This window comes from Triturus cristatus, chromosome 6, assembly GCF_964204655.1.
Source record: "Triturus cristatus chromosome 6, aTriCri1.1, whole genome shotgun sequence".
NCBI classification, from domain to species: Eukaryota; Metazoa; Chordata; class Amphibia; order Caudata; family Salamandridae; genus Triturus; species Triturus cristatus.
Genome location: NC_140589.1, coordinates 1622018432 through 1622038519, shown reverse-complemented (window position 1 = coordinate 1622038519; position 20088 = coordinate 1622018432).

The following is a 20088-nucleotide window of genomic DNA, read 5'->3' as shown; positions in this document are numbered from 1 at the left end:
ACTGTACAGCGGGATAAATGCCATGTCAGACAACCTGTGCAGTCTGGCTGGTCAGGCCCAAGGTAGAGGGCACCTGTGAGTTCATACTAATACCACTTTATAACCCACAATCAAGTTAGTGTTACCCAAAACACTCAAAGCCTTAGTCCATAAATCTGGTATGTTTAGGTCCCTCTCCTTCTGTATCCATCTGGAGCTACTATGGCCACCAACATTTTAGGCTTTGTGGAACTACAACAGATGAGACTAGTCACAAAGCCCAGGAAAGTTTTCAGCTCTCACCAGGGTCACTGCACTTTTAGAATACAAGCATCTAGAGTACAGCAGGTCAAAAGAAAGGATATCTTCAACTTACTGGTGTCAGATGAATGCTGAAAGACGGAGTCTAAAGATGTTTTTACAAGTTGTTTTGCTAGATCTTTCTTCCTTTGTTGGCAAGATGCTTTCTGAGACCACAGCCAGTTACCAGTCAGTCAGCAGGGGACGAAACCTGCATAATACAATGAAAGATAGTTCGTTTTATAGTTTAGTCAATATTTGAAGATCCTCTTAAAAGATTAGAAAACTTAGGGATACGTGAATGTACTAGATTTGGAATCTACCACCTTCTGCAAAGATAGATTTACGGGATCACCTGAGCTTTCATCACTGGTAGTCACCAACATTAAATGCTGGTGGTCAAGGTTGGTAGACTGTTCCACACAGCCTGTTTGAAGTTTAGAGCCAAAGATAAGCATCCACTAGGGACCAGAGTTCACTCCTCAGCTCTCAGTGATGAAGAATGCATCAATTAAAAGAGCAGGCCCTTTGTGACTTCACTTCTGAGAGGCAATATTGTTGTACTTGTGAGTGAATATTCTACAGACCTCAGATTGTGTGCTTGGCTAGCAGTTTACCTACACCTGCCTGATAACTTTTCCCATGCTGTTCCCCAATCCAGTAACACACTGACCCATACGCACAGGAGAAGGGGGATGTGGGGGAGACCAAAAACCATATGTGTGAAGTCTGCATCAGAGGACATGGAGTCGGTATCCTAGGGTTATCTCCACAATGTGAGTTCAGGACTTTCATGTTGGTGTGTTTGTCTGCCACAGACAGACAAGTGGTACCCAGACTGCTGTCTCCAGAGGTTTGCAATAGCAAATGCAGAAGTGGAGGTCAGATGGTCATCTAATGCATCCCAATTAAGCCAAAACCAGTAGCAGTAGTGATGTTAATTATTCTGTGGGCATCCAGCATTGGCCTTATGATCTGTTGTTCTGGTCTGAAAAATGTTCCCATACACCTAACCCCTAATTTCTTATGTATTCTCTGTTCATTTTATTTTATTTGCGTACTTTCAAAGTTTGGAGTCGGCCCAGGGAAAATAAGCGCTGTACAACACAAGACTATTACCTACGCTAACATAATAAGAGCAGTTTACAAAAATAAATAGAATACAATTAGATAAATGTTTTGGTGGACACTTTTCAGCTGTTGTCAATGTAAGGTTTGAGGTGGTTGCTTTGATTTGATAGAATTTGTTTTGTTTTATTTGCCATGGGGCGTAGATGGTCAGCAAGATTGTTGGGGTATGAGATTCTGATTTTCCAACAATTACACTGGCATATAATATTAAAATATGACAAGTAGGGTGCATGAGAGGTCCTAAAGGGGCAGTGGAATGGGAGACAAATGAGGATTGGTACAGGTATGAAGTGATAGAAAACACAATATTTTGTAGAACAACTAACATTTTTGAAGATGTTTAGAACGGAGAGGGAGAGAGTGTGTGTGCGTTTTTATCTGTGTGTATGGAACAATTCCTGGTGAAATCCGACAGACATTTCCCCATACCCCACTGAAAGCACCTGGACCCCACTATTTACCAGAAAATACATTTTCTAGGGGGGGTGTAGCACCCCAAACACCCCGCTGAAGCTACACCCCTGGATTTGCCTTTTCCAAAAGCCAAGTATTATAATTTGGAAGTTGAACTTTTCTTTACAGGGGGCTAGTCAAAGTTTTTTGGTTTTTTTATTTGGCTGTAATATCGATAATGTGTTTAATGATAAAGGTTAGGCCTGCTTTGGAGCTTGGTTGAGAGGGTACTCCATCAAAACAACAACAGAAAATCCAACCGCCTGATTTAGAGTCGGGTCAGTATGCTGACGACAGAGACTACTCTGTTTCCGCCGCCAACATACACCTTCGATGGCCCAATAGATTCATGGCTATTAGAGGTTTTGCCACTTGTCCACCTGCCCCATTTAAAGTGGACAGAGAAATGGCAAGTATTCACTGTCCTCTGCCAGGTAAAACTTGGCAGTAAGGGGCTTTGAAAACTGCAAAAAGACCCCTACATCAATGGAGAAAACACCCATGGTGAGGAGGTCACTGCTCTTAATATAATCCCCAAAAAAAAATCCATTTTGGGATTTTGTTTTTTAAATTTTGGATTTTGACTCATGGCGCTGTCATGTTGATGGAATTGGCCATCAAACTTTCAATGCGTTTATAGGAACCACCATGGCAGCAGTTCTTAGAAATGCAAGAGCTGTTCGCTGGGCCCGCGGACATCCCTAAATTTGGTGGGAGGAGTATCCTCACCATAGTGGGAGTAAAGTACTCCGCCCTGGGGATGGTTAATAATCTGCCTGCCAAACTCTAAATCAGGCCCGTATATTATTTCACTAGGACGTGTCAAGGATTTCTAGGGATAAGATGAAATCTTGCTTTAAAGGATCGTTTTTGCTACAGCTAGTAGAATTTTGGGAGCTGATTGATCTGATCTTATTTGCTCATTAGTTAAATACGGAGAAAATTAGCATCAGAGAGTGAGAGGACAAGACAGTATTTATCAGGATGTCACGTCCTACATTACAATCCATAGAAAAGCTTACCTCTTCCAAATGTATATCTTAATCTGTATTGAATAAAGAACTAACAAAATGCAACTATCTGACCGTAGGAATTCACCCTGTTGTAGACAACTCTACAGAAGGAAGAAATCTAGTAGTGATCAAGGACTCAGACCTGTCACTTATGCCCCAAGTGCATCAAGTCACAAGACAGGCTTTCTACACCGAGCAAACACCTGGACACATATCCCCATAGAAGCTATAAGTTAGTATAACACTTGCCCAGTTTCACCTAGACTCTCCAAACGGACTCTAACTGCAAATCATCTCTTGTGAATCCAAAGACATTCAAGGATACAAAATACAGCAGCGAGTAAACTCCGCCTCCTCTTGACTACAGCATTGCAGCCCTCCACATCCCACTAGTTGCAGCCAGATGCTCCTCTGTCAAGGCACTCTGCATTGCCCACTGGCTCAGGTGCTTATGGGCCCCATGATGATGTTCACATGGCTTCAACGATTCTTAGGACTGGTATTACTGCAGCATGTCCCATAATAAAAGAAGGTGCACAATTAAAAAATGCCTCTTGGCAAATGCAAACCACTTTTAGGATTACTTAGAATTCAGTGTAATTTAGATTACACTTTTAAGATGACTAAAACCTAGCTCTTCCCCAACAGATGATGCAGGGTGATGCAAGATTCCATCAACTAAAAGCCAGAACAAATCCGACACAAGGAGGACACCTACCCAAGAACTGGAGCCATATGTCCATCACGAGGAAAGGAAACATAATGAGACTTGCAGCCGTCTCTCCCTCACTTCCTTCCATTCCATGCATAGGCAAGCATGGACACACATTACAGGGATGATGTAAAATGCAAAAAGAGCATGCCTCTCTTAATCATGCGTGAAACCAAAACACTTTCCACATATACTACACCACACACCCTTGCAATTATACCCTGCAATAATATTAAGATTAAGCACTTTATAACACAGCCCTCTTCGCTCTATTACGTGCTCAAGCACAGAAACAATTGTAAACAAGAATACTTACCTCAGGGAATGGTGGGACCGTCCGAAGCTCTAAGGCAGCTGGCAGGGACCTGTGGGTGAAAAAACAGAAAATAGGTTTGAAAGAAGAAGAATGACTTGCAAGAGAAGATGGAAGACAAGCAAAACTGTGCATGGAGAAAGAAAATAAAAATAAAAGACCAAGGGAAAGAAAGCAAATATAAAAGGACCTTTCCTCAAACACACCTTGCTCTCCAAAGAGTTTCCAGAAAACAGACAACTGAAGCTGCAGGAGCCTTTTGAGGAAGGCGACGCACTGCAGAAGGAGTAGAACACAGCAAAGGAAGTCGGCATATGTCGCACATCCTGTTAAGACCCAGGAGGTCACTAGTGGCGAGAGGAGACCCACAGACACAGGAAGACAGCAGCGACAGGGAGGGAGAGGCCGGAAACAATAGCCAACCTCCACCGACAGGCGGCGGGGTCCTGCCACGGTTCAAAAGAGAACTGCGGCTTAACAGGTGCGTTGATTGGGATGGTGGTAGGGTGGCGATGGTCTGGGAGCGTCACGGGAACTGAAAGGGGGTCATGCCCAGACAAAGTGAGGGCGAGTTAACAGGAGCAGGATTAGTGAGGAATGTCATAAATGAAAGGCCCTGTCAAAACCTGCAAAGGATTCTGGTTGGCCAGCCGGGGAGGTACAGCCACAGGGAAGGATTTACCTGGGACTTGCTATTGCCATCCCTCAAAGAGTGATTTGTAGTGAAGGAGGAGCAAGTTATCCACTCGTAAAGGGTGAACCAGGTGCAGTGGAAAGGAAAGTCATTAGGTATCGAGGATTAGAAATCCACTAGAGAAAGCAAGAGAGAAAACAAGACAAACACAGAAGATAGAGGAGAGAAACACAAAAACTAGTGGGGGGTGGTATTTTCCTTGAACAGTGTGTGTGTCGTAACACTTACCTTTGTTTTTATTTTATGGGCCCTGAAGTGAAGGTTATGGCCCTGCCCTGAGGTAGATAGAGACCCTCTTTGGAACCTAGGAACAACGAAGTACGGAGAAAGAGACTTTCTCAAGTAAGATCAATAAACAGACAGTTCCAAATGCGGACATGGATTTGTGAAAGTGCCGAAAAGGGAATGAACCCTCTAAACTGGCCCTCGACTTGTTAGTGAAACAGAACCAACACACATAGCACTCTGTCATCACATACAACACTGAAACATGTCCCACTCAGGACACACTGCAAGCCATCCTCCTACCAAGCACACCCTAAGGCGTAGAGCGCTCTCTGGCCACGAGTGATCTTTGGCACCTCCCAAGGGTCACAAAGTGTTGTACGAATGCAGACACAATACTACATATTAGCAATATCGGGGAGGGGGTGGTGTGACGAGCAAGGTTAATGTGTGGCGGGGTGGACGGTTGTTGCAGTCCAGGTTGATATTTCCTAGGAATATGTTGATTAAAGGCAGTATTTATTTATTCATCAGTGATATTTATTTAACACAACTCATAATTGGTTAACTTTGACCAATATGTCATACAGATTTTCCAAACGGATATGGAGGTCGAATTTTAGGTATGAGTTCAGGTTAATACATAATGAGGTTCAGATCATATTAATGATAACAAACAAAGTTGAGATTTGTATAATAAACAATAAAAACTGCAAATTCTTGATTTCTGCCCCCTGCTTTTACCATTTATCTAGAGTTTCATCAACCCCTTATGGTACTGGGTAGGTCCCACATGCTCATGAATTAAAACATTGATCACATGGTGAAGCATGACCGAAGTGCACTGTTCTCCCTTCAAAGACCAGCGCCCTCGCTAAACTCCGATCAGCAGGTCAAGGCGCTGTGATGTCCAGAATCAGCTACCACAATGCTGCCTTGATCAGGACACCATGAACTAAGAGGAAACCTATACCTGTAAGATAATCAGCATCTTTCTTCCCTATCTTTAGCAACTCTCTCACATACTGGAACTCTATTACCTTGTGCATGGCATTCAAATATAAATGTGCAACACAGCTCAATCCAAAGTCCTTTCTGTTCTGTCACAGAATAACTCAGTATTACAACAAGCCCAGTCTTTAGAAGAACTCACATACAATTTCACGAGACTATTATAAAGTTCACTTTCAAACAACAACTCGACTTTTCAGAATACTTCTCTGTATTCCCAGTGCCCATGACAACGAATCTGTAGGAAGCAAAGGTTTGGTGAAGAGAAATCAGAAATCCTTGTAATGAAGTCCTGGTGCAGCAGCATCATTTCCAAATTGTATATGCTGTGAATTATGAGGGAAGTTATACCCGGTAATGTAAAGTGGGTGCCACCTCTCTTGAATACTCTTGAGTTTATGGCCTGCTGGGAATCATTGTTCATTGTCATCATGCTGCCATGTTGCGTGTTCTCCTTACACATATGTGTGCAGCCTGAGTCCAAATAGTGCAGATACTCCATGATGGCTTCCAGCCATTCATTTTCCAAAAGAAATGCATCACCAGTGGATTTGGAATAACTCGTCCCCATGCTTGAGCCAGGCTAAGCGTTAAGCAGTATGTCCAGTACCACTTGATATCAGTTGCTCCCCTTCTATGGACTAATCTGATAAATTGACTAAGGTAGAAAAACCCCGGATAAATTGATGAAAAATCTAAAAACTTTCCTTTTCAGAATTTATGTCCATTGCTAACCTTTCTTCTCACCTGTTTCCCTTCCCCACTTGTTCAGTATTTCCTGATTTACTCTCTTAATCACTGAAATAGTTTTGAATTGAACTTTTTGCCTATAATTCATCTTCTCAGTTGTTCTTCAGTTGTGTATTTGAGAACTTGTTACGTCTCGCCTACCAGACAGCACGATCTGTCAGTTTAGAAAAGGCCTATTGTTTGCTTAACAGAACCCACAGTAGGCTTTTAGCCCACCCACTGCTTACCATTGGTTGTCTTTTTTGTCACATTCATTTGCTTGCTTCTTATTTGATGGCTTTACTTGTCCTTCCTGTGTTTGTCCCTCCCTAGAGCATATTCTTTTTACCATTCTTATGATTTCGATGACTTGTGTGCTACCACTGTTATTTTTAGGGAACAACTTTTTCCTATATGATTAAGCACTCAATTAGAGTGCATGTGTTTTCCAGCTTTCTCCCGCTTTCCCTTATGTGCTCACCCAAAAGGCCCACCCCAGTGCTCCATGTTCCACACTTGTGTACTTCTCCTCTCATCCCTCTGCGTTGTGTTGGTCTCTTTCTTGTGTGCTTCTCTCAGTTTCATGTGTTGCTGTCACCCTCATATCCTGTTGGCTTTCTCCTGTGCTTCTCTCCCCGACCCTGCATTCTTCACTCCATCATGTGCTTCTCCCCCCACCATGTTGCTCTTTCACCTTCATGCGCTGCCTTTCCTGTCCTAATACCCTATACCTGCCCCCCCTCCCCCACCCGCCTGCATGGTCTTATTTTCTATTTTCTGCTTTTGCGCTCAAAAATCTACTTTTTATTGTATTTACCAATCCAATTGTTGTCTGCTGTGTTGAAAGGTAACTAAAAAAAACAAAGCAAATGGCTCCCACGGCATCAAGTATGTGCGCACCAACAGAATGTGTGCCATCATATCTTTTTGTTCAATTTAATTATATCAGTGCCAAAGAACATTCGGGAAATGTTTTTGCTTTTTCGCCCTGACGCTGTACAACATTGCCAAAAGGCATTGGCAAAGTCAATAGGTCACAGACGCGAGACCTATTGGCTTTGGCAATGCTTGATTTTCATTTGTGTTCTGTCTAATGTAATGAATCCTCTAGAGCTTTGTATCATGAGCTGTAATATATAAAAACTTACTAAATAAATAAAATAGCTTAGAAGTTTAGTTCTGATATATGTCCTTGACATGCACATAGAAACTCATGTATATAGTTATACTATTACTTTCATATTTTGTGGTGTACCTCGGAGAATGTATACAAAAGAAGTATGGTTGGGTGGTAAGGAGGCTGATGCTTTTGTCTGAGAAAAGTGGTAGTGGCTTGAGGGGTTGAACATTAGATGTAGCTGTTAAAGCGAAAATACAGATTTTTCTGATTGAGACAAAACTACCGAAAGTGACAACAAAATTAAAATGTACAGCTTGCACCTGTGTAGAAAAATAATACTAATAACGAGTTAAGTTAAACAATCTAGCACCATAAAAGTGTGCTTGGTTAGTTAGAGAATGGTGGAGTCAATAAACATTGTGATTTTGAGATGAATTTTAAGAGTAGATACTTACATTTCTAACAACATATATCAGTGCAAAACTTTTGTTACATGTTAGAGCTCAGAACTTTTTAGGCTAGATGCCTACTATTATGTAGATTCTAGATTCATGAAAATGATTTTCGTCAAATGTTTTAAAACATTATTTAAGATGTTACTACTTTGAGAATGCAGTAGTAGGCCATAATCATAGATGCGTATCTGTGTATTAGTCACTGACAAAACATTACAGAATGCTTGATCAGGACACCATGAACTAAGAGGAAACCTATACCTGTAAGATAATCAGCATCTTTCTTCCCTATCTTTAGCAACTCTCTCACATACTGGAACTCTATTACCTTGTGCATGGCATTCAAATATAAATGTGCAACACAGCTCAATCCAAAGTCCTTTCTGTTCTGTCACAGAATAACTCAGTATTACAACAAGCCCAGTCTTTAGAAGAACTCACATACAATTTCACGAGACTATTATAAAGTTCACTTTCAAACAACAACTCGACTTTTCAGAATACTTCTCTGTATTCCCAGTGCCCATGACAACGAATCTGTAGGAAGCAAAGGTTTGGTGAAGAGAAATCAGAAATCCTTGTAATGAAGTCCTGGTGCAGCAGCATCATTTCCAAATTGTATATGCTGTGAATTATGAGGGAAGTTATACCCGGTAATGTAAAGTGGGTGCCACCTCTCTTGAATACTCTTGAGTTTATGGCCTGCTGGGAATCATTGTTCATTGTCATCATGCTGCCATGTTGCGTGTTCTCCTTACACATATGTGTGCAGCCTGAGTCCAAATAGTGCAGATACTCCATGATGGCTTCCAGCCATTCATTTTCCAAAAGAAATGCATCACCAGTGGATTTGGAATAACTCGTCCCCATGCTTGAGCCAGGCTAAGCGTTAAGCAGTATGTCCAGTACCACTTGATATCAGTTGCTCCCCTTCTATGGACTAATCTGATAAATTGACTAAGGTAGAAAAACCCCGGATAAATTGATGAAAAATCTAAAAACTTTCCTTTTCAGAATTTATGTCCATTGCTAACCTTTCTTCTCACCTGTTTCCCTTCCCCACTTGTTCAGTATTTCCTGATTTACTCTCTTAATCACTGAAATAGTTTTGAATTGAACTTTTTGCCTATAATTCATCTTCTCAGTTGTTCTTCAGTTGTGTATTTGAGAACTTGTTACGTCTCGCCTACCAGACAGCACGATCTGTCAGTTTAGAAAAGGCCTATTGTTTGCTTAACAGAACCCACAGTAGGCTTTTAGCCCACCCACTGCTTACCATTGGTTGTCTTTTTTGTCACATTCATTTGCTTGCTTCTTATTTGATGGCTTTACTTGTCCTTCCTGTGTTTGTCCCTCCCTAGAGCATATTCTTTTTACCATTCTTATGATTTCGATGACTTGTGTGCTACCACTGTTATTTTTAGGGAACAACTTTTTCCTATATGATTAAGCACTCAATTAGAGTGCATGTGTTTTCCAGCTTTCTCCCGCTTTCCCTTATGTGCTCACCCAAAAGGCCCACCCCAGTGCTCCATGTTCCACACTTGTGTACTTCTCCTCTCATCCCTCTGCGTTGTGTTGGTCTCTTTCTTGTGTGCTTCTCTCAGTTTCATGTGTTGCTGTCACCCTCATATCCTGTTGGCTTTCTCCTGTGCTTCTCTCCCCGACCCTGCATTCTTCACTCCATCATGTGCTTCTCCCCCCACCATGTTGCTCTTTCACCTTCATGCGCTGCCTTTCCTGTCCTAATACCCTATACCTGCCCCCCCTCCCCCACCCGCCTGCAAGGTCTTATTTTCTATTTTCTGCTTTTGCGCTCAAAAATCTACTTTTTATTGTATTTACCAATCCAATTGTTGTCTGCTGTGTTGAAAGGTAACTAAAAAAAACAAAGCAAATGGCTCCCACGGCATCAAGTATGTGCGCACCAACAGAATGTGTGCCATCATATCTTTTTGTTCAATTTAATTATATCAGTGCCAAAGAACATTCGGGAAATGTTTTTGCTTTTTCGCCCTGACGCTGTACAACATTGCCAAAAGGCATTGGCAAAGTCAATAGGTCACAGACGCGAGACCTATTGGCTTTGGCAATGCTTGATTTTCATTTGTGTTCTGTCTAATGTAATGAATCCTCTAGAGCTTTGTATCATGAGCTGTAATATATAAAAACTTACTAAATAAATAAAATAGCTTAGAAGTTTAGTTCTGATATATGTCCTTGACATGCACATAGAAACTCATGTATATAGTTATACTATTACTTTCATATTTTGTGGTGTACCTCGGAGAATGTATACAAAAGAAGTATGGTTGGGTGGTAAGGAGGCTGATGCTTTTGTCTGAGAAAAGTGGTAGTGGCTTGAGGGGTTGAACATTAGATGTAGCTGTTAAAGCGAAAATACAGATTTTTCTGATTGAGACAAAACTACCGAAAGTGACAACAAAATTAAAATGTACAGCTTGCACCTGTGTAGAAAAATAATACTAATAACGAGTTAAGTTAAACAATCTAGCACCATAAAAGTGTGCTTGGTTAGTTAGAGAATGGTGGAGTCAATAAACATTGTGATTTTGAGATGAATTTTAAGAGTAGATACTTACATTTCTAACAACATATATCAGTGCAAAACTTTTGTTACATGTTAGAGCTCAGAACTTTTTAGGCTAGATGCCTACTATTATGTAGATTCTAGATTCATGAAAATGATTTTCGTCAAATGTTTTAAAACATTATTTAAGATGTTACTACTTTGAGAATGCAGTAGTAGGCCATAATCATAGATGCGTATCTGTGTATTAGTCACTGACAAAACATTACAGAATGCTTATATTTGAATGATTCTATAATGCTTTTTTAACATGAATTAGGAGTTTTACACTAAATGAAGTATGAATTTAAAAGAAGTTTGAATTCACTTTCTCTTTAGCCTGTCTCTTTTCCATGGCCTAATGCAATTAACTTTGACACATTTTTAAATGTTACTTATTTGTTCTGATCATGCCACATTCCTTAAAAGACAATCTGGACACTTTTTCTAAATTCTCTTTTATGTGGATTTCTTTAGAACCTAACCTTTTGCCTGTGTCAGACAAAGCAACAATTTTAAAGCTGTTGACAAACCTGTGAGACAGCATATACTGTTCTTCTCATGATCCGTATGATAAAATATCCTGGAGTATCAATTTGTACCTGCTAAACGGAAGAGTGATCACATGGGATCACTCCACAGTGGAGTGACAAGGTCATGATGACAAATATGCACTATGAAGATGATTGGATTTAGGAGGAGTTGGCTCCCCTGTTTCTTCTTTGGTTTTGGCTACCTAAGGACTCTTTAGCAAACGTGGCCGTTGCCATCGTTCCATCACTTCCTTGACTCTATTGTGCCTGATGAATTAGCTCATTTTTGCTACTGCCTTATGCTAATGAACTTAACTTCTGAACTATTTTGAGCTGTCTGGTGAGAATCCAGACTTGAACTTGCTGATTAAATGCTCCATTCCTTTTGCCTATACTTATCGACTTTCCCCTAGCCAACATTAATTTGAATCCTTTGAGAGATTTCCAATTCTTTACCTTGGAAAACATAATTTTCATTCTTTGATTTGATTGGATTGACTAAATGTTTAGATGTTTTCTGCATGCATTAGTATGCATGATAGAATTGCTTAAAATGTTACATGCATTAATTTTGAATCTCTAAAACTATAATTCATTTATTTCAAAGAACTGTTGTGGGTCAGTTATTTGAGATTTAATGTTCTTTCTTTGAAACTGTGCTTGGGAGTTGACTACCAATTATGGTCCTCATTGGGTAGTCAGCAGTAGGGTATCCTAAATTCCACCCCTTACTACAACGAAGAAAGGTCCATGAGAGGACCAATGGCTCAGTGGTAAAAATATAGCAAGAAGATTCTTACATTCAGCACTCTTATTGGCCCAGTGCTGGATGGCCTTTTTCTTTAAAAAGTGCTTCCGGTGCCACATAGCTTAGTGAATTGTTAGGTTGGGTCTGAGTGTCACATTAAAGTTTGGAATTCATGCAGGTATGGCTCTCAATTTGTTTGAGTGGGTGGCTTGGATTATAGTACATCCTTGAGGAGGGCGATTAACAAACATGGTGTGAGAGATGGTTGATGATGGCACCGAAGCTCTGAATGTTGTTTGTGTCAGCTTTTTTGTAGTGGTGCAGGGTATGATGACAGGAGTCTGTTAAAGCATTTTGGAAGAATTTGGGGCCAGATGTACAAAATGTTTTTGCAGTTGCAAACAGCAATTTGTACTTTTTTTTAACATGTACAAACTCTGTTTTAGGAGTTAGTAAACTATTACTGACTCCTAAAATAGGTTATGGCTCCATAAGGAATGCTTATTTGATAGGCACCCCTTCCTTAATAGCAATTCTTTATGAGATGTATCAACGTTGAGGCTGAAATCCAGCCTCAAAACATTGAAAATGTAAAGACTCCCGAGGTGGTAAGTGGGAAACATCCTTTATTACGAAGCCAGAATCACACTGTGCCTTTACAATGCCGGAAATAGAACAAACGCACCGTTACCATGCATTCATTTAGCATGCAAGTCGTTATCCCCTTCGATGCTCATGACAGAATATTTATGTCATGAGCATCGGTGCCCCTGTGCTCATGACGGAACCATTCCGTCATGAGGCCAGGGGCACGAAATCCCTCTAGTGCAGACAGCAGAGGGATTTCTATTTCACCCCTGTGACCTTGGGAGCTGGGGAAGGGCTTCCCCAGCTCCCGAGGCCCCCTCCCTGGTTTCTGTGCCATGAAGATCAGCGCGCACGTCGCGCTGTCGTCATTGCACAGAAACCAAAACTGAAATGAGCCTTTAGGCTCATTTCAGTTTCACTTTCTATGTGCTCAGGGAGCTATCTCAGTCCCCCGGGCACGCAGAAAGACGGGAGAGGTATCATTGGAAAGGGGAGAATCTCCCCTTTCAAATGGTACCCATCCCCAGTAGATCCCTGCTTGGGGATCACCCCAGGAGGGTGATCCCCAAGCAGGGATCCACCCACTAGACACCAGGGAAGGGGGAGTGGCCCCTTGGACAAGGGCATTCGCTCCCCCATAAAGAAAAGGGCTAAATTCAGTCTTTCTGCCACCCCGGAGAGCAGATTGGCCAGTAGCCCACAATCTGCCCCCCGGGGGGGCAGAAAGCCCACTAAATGCCAGGGATTTTTTTGGTGCATTTTTGTTAGGGTGGGGGCTGCCCGAAATGGGCACACCAATGCCCCCACCCCCACCACCATTACAGCCTTTCTGTCCCCCCTGGGGGGCAGACGGGGAAAGTAGCCCCAATCTGCCCCCCGGGGGGGGGGGCAGAAAGCCCACTTGAGGCCAGGGATTTTTTTTCGTGCATTTTTTTTTAGGGTGGGGCTGCCCGAAATGGGCCCGCCAATGCCCCCACCCCCGCCACCATTACAGCCTTTCTGCCCCCTGGGGGGCAGAAAGCCCACTAGACACCATGGATATTTTGAGGCAAATCTGAATTAGGGTGGGGGCTGCCCAAAATGGGCATGCCAATGCCCTCACCCTTCCCCCACAAAATTACAGCCTTTCTGCCCCCCGGGGGGGGGGGGCAAAAAAACCAGTAGACACCAGGGATTTTTTGGGCAAATTTTAATTAGGGTGGGAGCATTGGGATGCCCAATTTGGGCAGCCCCACCCTCATTAAAAATAGCCAAAAAATATCCCTAGCATCTTGTGGACTCAATCTGCCCCGCCGGAGGGGCAAAAAGCCAACTAGACGCCAGGGTTTTTTTATTGGGCAAATGTTTATTAGGGTGGGGGCATTGACATGCCCATTTTTGGCAACCCCCACCCTAATTAAAATTTGCTCAAAAAAATCCCTGGCATCTAGTAGGCTTTCTGCCCCCCCCAACCCCTGGGGGGCAGATGGGGACATTAGCCCCCAATCTGCTCCCCCGGGGGGGAAAAAGGGCCACTAATTGCCAGGAATTTTTTATAGGCAAATTTGAATTAGGGTGGGGGCGAGCCCAAAACAGGCATGTCCATGCCCCCTCCCCCGCAAAAATTACAGCCTTCCTGCCCCCCCTGGAGGGCAGATGGGGGCATTAGCCCCCAATCTGTCCCGCTGGGGGGGCAAAAAGCCCACTAGAAGCCAGGGTTTTTTGGGGAGAAAATTGAAATTAGAGTGGGGCTGCCCAAAACGGGCATTCCAATGCCCCCACCCCCTCCACCGCAAAAATTACAGCCTTCCTGTCCCCCCTGGGGGCAGATGGGGCAGTAGCCCCTAATCTGCCCCCACAGGGGGGCAAAAAGCCCACTAGACGCCAGGGATTTTTTCGGCAAATTTTTATTAGGGTGGGGGCATCAGCATGGCCGTTTTTGGCAACCCTCAACCTAATTAAAATTTGTTCAAAAAAATCCCTGCTGTCTAGTAGGCTTTCTACCCCCCCTGGGGGGCAGATGGGGGCATTATCCCCCAATCTGCACCCCCAGGGTGGCAAAAAGCCCACTAGTTGCCAGGGATTTTTTTAGGCAAATTTGAATTAGGGCGGGGGCTGCCCAAAACAGGAATGCCCATGCCCCCACCCCGTCCCCCGCAAAAATTACAGCCTTCCTGCCCCCCCCTTGGGGCAGATGGGGCAGTAGCCCCCAATCTGCCCCCCGGGGGGCGAAAAGCCCAGTAGACGCCAGGGATTTTTTGGGCAAATGTTAATTAGGGTGGGGGCATTGGCATGCCCGTTTTGGGCAGACCCCACCCTAATTAAAACTTGCTCAAAAAAATCCCTGGTGTCTAGTAGGCTATCAGTCCCCCCTGGGGAGCAGATAGGGGCATTAGCCCCCAATCTGCACCCCCGGGGGGGCAAAAACCCACTAGTCGCCAGGGAGTTTTTTGTAGCAAATACCACACGAGTGAGGCACCATTTTTATTGGGAGACCCGGGGGAATGCTGGGTGGTAGGAAATTTGTGTCAGCCTGGTGATGTCACAACTTTCCCACACAAAAATGTGTGAAAAAAGTGAAGTTTTCAGCTAAAATTGAGGTTTGCAGGAGATTCTGGGTAAGGAAACGTTGGGGGATTCCCGCAAGCCATACCTCCCTGGAATCCCCCGGGTGTCTAGTTTTCAGAAATGTGTGGGTTTGGTAGGTTTCCCTAGATGGCCGCCGAGCTCGGTGCCAAAAACCCAGGTGACCCCCCCTTGCAAAACCAGGTTGTTTGGTGATTGGCAATTTTGATGTTGCCTCAATACGTTTTGGGCCCTTGCCTGTCGCGGGTACTTGGGCCTCCCACACGAGTGAGGCACCATTTTTAACGGGAGACCTGGGGGAACTCTGCATGGTAGGAAATTGGTGTCAGCCCGGTGATATCACAACTTTCCCACACAAAAATGTGCGAAAAAAGTTATTTTTTCAGCTAAATTTGAGGTTTGTAGGGGATTCTGGGTAAGGAAACTTTGGGGGATCCAGGCAAACCAAACCTCCCTGGAATTCCCCGGATGTCTAGTTTTCAGAAATGTGTAGGTTTGGTAGGTTTCCCTAGGTGTCGGCAGAGCTAGGGTTCAAAAACTACAGCTAGGCACTTTGCCAAAAAAGGGTCATTTTTCAGTGTGAAATTGTGGTGTGTCCACGTTGCGTTTTGCGCCATTTCCTGTCGCGGGCACTAGGCCTACCCACACAAGTGAGGTACCATTTTTCTTGAAAGACTTTGGGGAATGCGGGGTGGGTGGAAATTTGTAGATCCATGCAAATTCCAGAACTTTCCACCACAGAAATGTGAGGAAAATGTGTTTTTTTGGGCAATTTTTAGGTTTGCAATGGATTCTGGGTAACAGAACCTGGAGGGAGGCAGCCGAGTCACCCCATCCTGAATTCCCCTTGGTGTCTAGTTTTGAAAAATGTATAGGTTTGCTAGGTTTCCCAAGGTGCCAGCAGAGCTAGGGTTAAAAAACGACAGCTAGGCACTTTGCCAAAAAAGGGTCATTTTTCACTGTGAAATTGTGTTGTGTCCACGTTGCATTTTGTGCCGTTTCATGTCGTGGGAACTAGGCCTACCCACGCAAGGGAGGTACCATTGTTCTTGGAAGACTTTGGGGAACGCGGGGTGGGTGGAAATTTGTGGATCCACGCAGATTCCAGAACTTTCCACCACTGAAATGTGAGGAAAATTTGTTTTTTTTGTCAATTGTTTAGGTTTGCAAGGGATTCTGGGTAACAGAACCTGGTAGGAGGCAGTCAAGTCACCCCATCCTGGATTTCCCTGGGTGTCTAGTTTAAAAAAATGTATAGGTTTGCAGGGTTTCCCCAGGTGCCGGCAGAGCTAGGGTTCAGAAACGACAGCTAGGCACTTTGGCAAGAAAGGGTCATTTTTTACTGTGAAATTGTGGTGTGTCCATGTTGCATTTTGCGCCGTTTCCTGTCACAGCCATTCGGTCTACCCATGCAAGTAAGGTAAAAAAATTCTCGGAAGACTTTGCAGAAAGTGGGGTGGGTGGAAATTTGTGGATCCACTCAGATTCCAGAACTTTCCACAACAGAAATGTGAGGAAAATTTGTTTTTTTGGACATTTGTTTATGTTTGCAAGGGATTCTGGGTAACATAACCTGGTGAGAGCCAGTCAAGTCACCCCATGCTGTGCTCTCCTGGGTGTCTAGTTTTCAAAAATGTATAGGTTTGCTAAGTTTCCCTAGGTGCCGGCAGAGCTAGGGTTCAAAAACTACAGCTAGGCACTTTGCAAAAAAAGGGTAATTTTTCATTGTGAAAATGTGGTGTGTTCACGTTGCGTTTTGAGCCGTTTCCTGTCGTGGGCACTATGCCTACCCACACAAGTGAGGTACCATTTTTATCGGGAGACTTAGGGTAATTCAGATTTGTAAAGCAACTGTTATTACCAATTGACTTTAAATGCATTTCTGCCTTCCAAATGAAAGACAATGTGTAAAAACGAAGTCATTTTGAAAAATGACCGATAATTCTCATGCTAGTATGAGTGTTCCCAATTTCGGAAATGTGCAAATATCTACTGTTTCTAAACTCTATATTTTGCTCCCATCTCAGAAATACATAGGTGTCTTTCATACCAATTTTTCCATGTAAACATTTTCCCAGAGTAATTGCTATATACCCGCTACCTAATAAAAAACCATTGCAAGTCGCTGCTCAGTTTTTTGCTCTGGGTTCGTTGGGTTCTTGGTGAACCTACAAGTCCTATATATCCCCACAACCAGTAAGGTCCTGCGGATGTAACGGTATATTGCTTTCAAAGAGCTGTCATAATTAGAAGAAGTTACAGGTGAAAAGGTTGACACAAAAAGCTGTTTTATTCAACTAATTTTCAATTTTTCCTATATTTAACTTTTAGTTTCTATAAAGAAACCTTGAAGGATCTACACAAATGACCCCTTGCTGAATTCAGAATTTTGTGTACTTTTCACAAATGTATAGATTTCCAGGATCCATTATTGCTTTCATACCCATTTCTACCATTAACTGGAAGGAGTTTGAAAGCACAAAAATAGCAAAAATAGGCTATGTCCCAGAAAAATGCCAAAACCGTGTAAAGAATTTTGGTTTTCCGACAAAAATCTGTCATTCCCTAAAAGCTGGAAAATGGTGATTTCAGCCCCAGAAACTCTTTTTTGATACCATTTGCAGGGAAAAACCCAGACGCTTTCATTTGCAGCACTTTTTTCCCATTTGTCCCCCCAAAAAAACCTATAGCTGTATTTTGGCTAATTTCTGGGACTCCTCCAGGGGAATCCACAAACCCTGGGTACCTTTAGAATCCCCATAATGTTGGAAGAAAAGGAAGCAAATTTGGCATGGATACCTTATGTGGTCAAAAAGTTACAAGGGCCTAAGCGCGAACAACCCCAAATAGCCAAAAAAGGCTCAGCACAGGGGGGGAAACGGCCTAGCAGCGAAGGGGTTAAGAAAAATGGGCTACATTTAAAAAAAGGTTTATTTTGTTTAAATGTCATCACAGGCATGGGGTCTGCTGACACCAGCATGTCACCAGCCCTATGGGGCATCCAACTGGATTAAGTTCCAATTTGGGAGCTACCTCTTTAATAATGCGTGGGTAGTTCGAATTGCAACCCACTGCAACTGCATGGGAATTTTAAAACTTGATCTATTAGTATGTGTATTGGTTCACAAAATACCACACTGATCATAAAAATACTGCTCAAAATGTATGACTTTTGCGACCAACGTTTTGTACAGCAGGCCCGTCTTCAGTTAGACACAAATTTGTTGTGGGTGGGTAATGAGGAAGTATTTATAGGAAGTGATGGCAATTGGTTGGGTTCCGAGTTTTACATTCATCATTTATAGTTTAGAATAACATATTTTCGGGCCATGCTAATGTATACAACTTCTCTGTAGAGCTAGTTGAGTTAGATGGGGTGTGCTCCTGATCAACAGATGGGAACTTAAGTGAGGGTTAATCAGACAGATAAGTGGTAACCTGATAGCTGAGTCACAAATGCACAGTAGTGTGTCCAAATCAGGCCTCTTTGGGGTCAACTGATAATGATTAGTTAAATGGCAATGCTTTATGGAAGATCAATAATGCATGGCTAATACAAGATAGGCTAGGATTGGCTAACTGCCCCCAAGCTTCAGCACATCTACAATATATACTGCGATATGGTCCTTTATGACGGTGTTGAAATGGATTAGTGGTAGGAGTGACTCAGTGTTGGGCCTATCAAAATAAGTAGATCATAAGGCCTTTGGGGTACATAAAAACATCACTATCTGATCTCAATCGTCCAGGAAGCTCTAGATCCAGTTGAAGGACAACCATTCAAGGACTAATAGCAACTTCCGCCACCTCACAATCACCCCAAAGTTATCCATCAAAACATAGGAAAGTATTATCTAGCCCATTCATTATGAGGTGCAACAAGACTCTGAGTGACAGACTACAATTACTACACCTGACTGGCCAAAGCCCTTCCAATCCACTGCGATGCACTCTATAGGGCCAACCCAGGGTTGGATGGAAGTTCACAAGGCTCACACCTTTATGGACTGCATACTTAGGAAAAACTCTACTGTCATGCCACACAGTACTTATTCATTGGGCCAGGGCTTGTCCACGGAGAACCTGCTGTCGAGCAGCCTCCAAAACAAACTAAGGCAGACAATCTTTGCACCACAGTTCCAAGAGGTAAAGTATTTGGCAGGTGTACTCTATACGAAAACCACATTACTGATTAAATTAGCATGGAAGCTGAACTTCCTACTTGACACCAAAGGTGGACCACTGGCTGGACAATGGACCACCTGGGCAATTGCCACTTCCGTTAGGAACTAACCATGCACGATCATATGCACCCGGAAAGAAGGAAAGCAGTAGACATTTTTGCATGCATTAAAATGCAAAGGAATTTTTCATTACAATAGTTCATACGTTTTTTATGTAACAAGACACATATATAACAAGACACATGTCCAGTGGAAAAATCTGCTTTTACTATTGAAATAGCACATGTGGAAAAACGTACATAATTTAACATTAGATCATTCTTATGATGCAGAGTCAATTGGAAAATAGGATTCAAATCATTATTTAAACAGGCTGCGGCTTGAAAAGTGCAGGTTTTGTTATTTGTAGTAGCTCTTCTTTTCAGGAAACAATGTTAACATTTTGGAGCTGCAGCAGAATGCATACTTTAGACCGGTCTTGGTCAATAATTCGAGAGGTTTAATGAATTCCTTAACAAGTTTTCGTATACATATTTTCAGCTTGCAATCATAACAGATCTATCAGGTGAGGGAGGCCTCTGTAACCTGTTTGATTTATTTTACCATGGCAACCAGACAGCAGCAAGATGTTATTGTGGACTTTGGACACTGAAAGTTTAATGACAAGACCAAGTAGCTCAGATCTCATATAGAAAAGTCCCTTTTAGTCTTCAAAGTATATTAAAAATATACACCTTCCTGCACA